This window comes from Limulus polyphemus, unplaced genomic scaffold (assembly GCF_000517525.1).
Source record: "Limulus polyphemus unplaced genomic scaffold, Limulus_polyphemus-2.1.2 Scaffold2205, whole genome shotgun sequence".
NCBI lineage: Eukaryota > Metazoa > Arthropoda > Merostomata > Xiphosura > Limulidae > Limulus > Limulus polyphemus.
The window spans coordinates 138,534-142,315 of record NW_013667815.1 but is presented as its reverse complement, the minus strand read 5'-3'; positions in this window follow the sequence as shown (position 1 = coordinate 142,315).

Genomic DNA, 3,782 nt, shown 5'->3' with positions numbered 1-3,782 from the left:
TCAAACATGCTAGTTGTCCCTCTGGGTTCTTTAATGATCTTAACCAGCGTAACGCAGCATGGTCTGTCCAATGGTAAACCTTGCACCATAGAGGTAAGGGTGGAAATATGTCAGACTCTTTACTATATCAAGGAGTTCCCTCCGTGTTACACAGTAGTTCTTCTCTGGTCTACTTAAAACCCTACTGAAGTAGGCCACCACATGTTCGTTTTCGCCCACTTTCTGAGACAACACACCTCCAATTCCGACATTACTGGCATCACAATCCAGTATGTATGGCAGTGAGGGATCTGGAAGCTTTAAAAGTGGAGTGGAGGCCAATTTTTCCTTCAACGTCTTGAAAGAATGCTGGCAAGAAACTGTCCATTCAAACTTCTCGCCTTTTTTAGTCCAATCATGTAGTGGAGCAGCTATAGTTGCAAAGCCCTTCACAAATTTCCGGTAATAGGTACAGAGTCCCAAGAAACTTCTTAACTTTCCCACATTGTCTGGTGTTGGCCAGTCATGCACTGCTTTCACTTTATCAGGATCAGTTTGCACACCATTCTCACTTACAGTGTGGCCTAAGTAAAGCACTTCTTTTTGGAACAAATGACATTTCTTGGGGTGGAGTTTGAGGTTTGCTGCTTTGAAACGCTCGAATACTTCCTCAAGCCGGGACATTTCCTCGTCAAAAGTTGTTGCAAATACGATGACATTGTCCAGGTAAATTAGGGTTATCCTCCATTGTAGGCCTTCCAATACTCGTTCCATCAGCCTCGCAAATGTTGCTGGAGCATTACTGAGCCCGAATGGCATCACTCGGTATTGCCAGAGACCTTGGCCATAACTAAATGCAGTCTTAGGTTTATATGCTTCAGCCATTTTCACTTGATGGAAACCCAACTTTAAGTCTAGTGTTCTAGCCAGTATCAGATGTGTTCATCAGGTATTGTGGACATTTTGTCCCTGTATTGATGTATGGGTGTAGTGCCCACAAAAAAACAGGACATTTTACATTGTTCTCATCACATTGATCTTTTGATTATGTAGCACATCCTCCTTAGAACTGCTTGGTGGTTTATCAAACAAGAAGAAGAAAACTGTGAATGACCACAAATATAAGAACTAGGCACACAGTCATCATCATCTATTATTCCTGAACCGTGTTTTCTTATTTCATATTCAGTGTCTCCTTTTATCATGCAAAATGGCTTAGAGTAGACTGCTGGTTTTCTAAAATCAGTAAAAAAAAGTTAAGATTTGAGGATCTGCTAGTCAAGCAACATAACTACAATACAGTGAACTTCTTGAAGTTGAGTGTTATTAGGGATATACCTACTGAAATAACTGCCTATAGTACTTTGAATTCCTTAAGAGGAGTTAATGCCCAGAATGATTTTTATAACATCCAAAATCATCGATTCCAGCGAGTCTTTCCAATCAAGGAGTATCGGTTGTTAAGTGAATATTCACTTGAAAGAGTGGAATATCTCTAGGGTTCTCATTTCGACCCACCTGTTTAATACCATTGTGTTAAATGCTTTAGTTCCCACCCCTTCATACTTTAGATCATGCCGTAAATAAATAGAAGAGAACATTTTACAGAAGTTAAAGATGCTCATTATGCATATCATGAGACAAGGTAGATGGTGAAACTGATTCCAACACAGTTATGCTACTGTACTGTTCCACTTCCACAGCAGAAGTACAAACAGATATCTTCTTTCTGCTTGCAGACTCTTGTCTTCGGTGTACAAAAACATAGTTAAGGCAACATCTACCCAACTATTCCTACTAGTGACAATAGTGAATGATCAGGAGCAGTCTTACTGTGCAAGTCTATTATTTTGTCTCACCTCTCCTCACTTGAACCTCATCCACTTGATGGGGACCTACTTTTTTAATTTAGGGAAAGGTTCATAGACAGACCTCCTATTCATAAAACAAAAAGTGGTCAAAAATTAAAACCAAAACTTCTCACCTAAATCTCCCCATTAATCTAAATGGAAGTGGACACACTGATACAGTGGAACAGCTGAAGTTTTTGTACTAACTTAAATGACTTCAGGCATTGTTTTATTCTTACCATTTTTCTCATAGAAACATTTCTGGAAACTTGATACCATCGACATTCAATAGTTTTCTTTATTCATAAAGGACAAGATGTGTGATGAATGAGTTCATGGAGTAGAACAATTGCTGGCTGACCAGCATATTCCCTCCACAACTGTACCACCCCACAAATTGGAGGTTAATGCCAACCGTGTGTCCATTGGTTGTACCTTCATATTGCATTCTTTGTATCTGTCACCAGGATAGGTTTATGGTCAAGCAGACCTTGATGGTCTTATCAAGTAGTTTCTGTCTCCCTTCAATGTCTTGAGAGTCTTAAATGGATGGAATCCTCAATGAGGTGGTGGAGATATTGCTGGGAGGGTTTGATCTATGGAGCATTTTATCTTTGATCACAACTTTTCTGTCTTCAGTAATGGTGGATATACCAATTTTTGTGTCCCGAGTCAGAAATTTACAGCCACTGATTTTTCCATTTCTTCACATTCTCTATTTTCTTTGTAAGTGAACAATAATCTACAAGAGAGTGATTAGATTCCCATCTTTTCTGACTTCTTTCAATAGCTTTATCTTGCTACTGTTAATCTACCACCTGTTAAACCAATAACAAACCATATTTTCTAGGCAGCATTGACACATTTTTCACAAATTCCCCTTCCATGGTAGACATCTGAATGTCAAAGGGCACAACATATATAGATAATAGCCTGCGATATCTTTGACAGATACTCCTCGTATACCAACAAAAAAGCCTTTTTAACCCTCTTGCTACCTGTTCGGCAGATTACACCAACCTTTTGTTTATCAGATTTTCCATAATATAACTTTGAATATGTTTTGTTATATACACAAAATTTAGCATGCTTTCAATAAACATTACATGTCTTTTGTATAAAAGAAATCAGATATTTTAATTGAGTATTTTTAATAAACATTTGTCTATGAATATACAAACTCGGAGTGTTGACTGTGCTGAGTGCAAAGTGAATTTCCTGTAAAGATTAAAAATACTTTTCTTCATCAGAAAACTGTCATATTTCATTTGTATAATCTCTAAAACCTCCTAAATATATATAAAATAGTTTTTTAGGAAAACTTTATATTTTACCTGTTATTTTTTCTACCCTAACTCTATATGGGGGAGTCAGTCAATGATGTCATAACCAACATAAAAAATTAGGAAATAAGTCTAAATTACCCTTTGTTCTTTCTAGAATTACTGCAAATTCTAACAGGAAATCACCATTGTTTATCCTAAATAGCTTAAAGTTTGTAACAATATACATTTATATATATTTAATTTTATTGTTTTATTGATATTTGGACCATTTCTAACTAATAATCCCACATCAGAAGTTCTAAATCACTCGGCAAACTTGTAGCTCATGTAATGAGCTGCATGTGAGTGTATCTTGTGAATAATTATTATTTATGTTATTTTTCATTATCTTACCTAATCTATCCTTATGTAACTCAATAAGTTTCTAGTTTTTACATTTTAGTTACTTTTATATTAATAAATAAAGAACATACATAAAAAAACAAAAAATAATTACTTATCTGTGTCTTCTTTTTTATCCTTATGGTACTAGTAAACAAAATAATTTTTATTCAATTAAATAATACACATAAGAATACAAAATAATAACACATACAAGGGAAATAATGTCTTATATCTATCATAATTTATTTAGCTTTCTGACTATGCAATAAGAGCCTTAAAAATT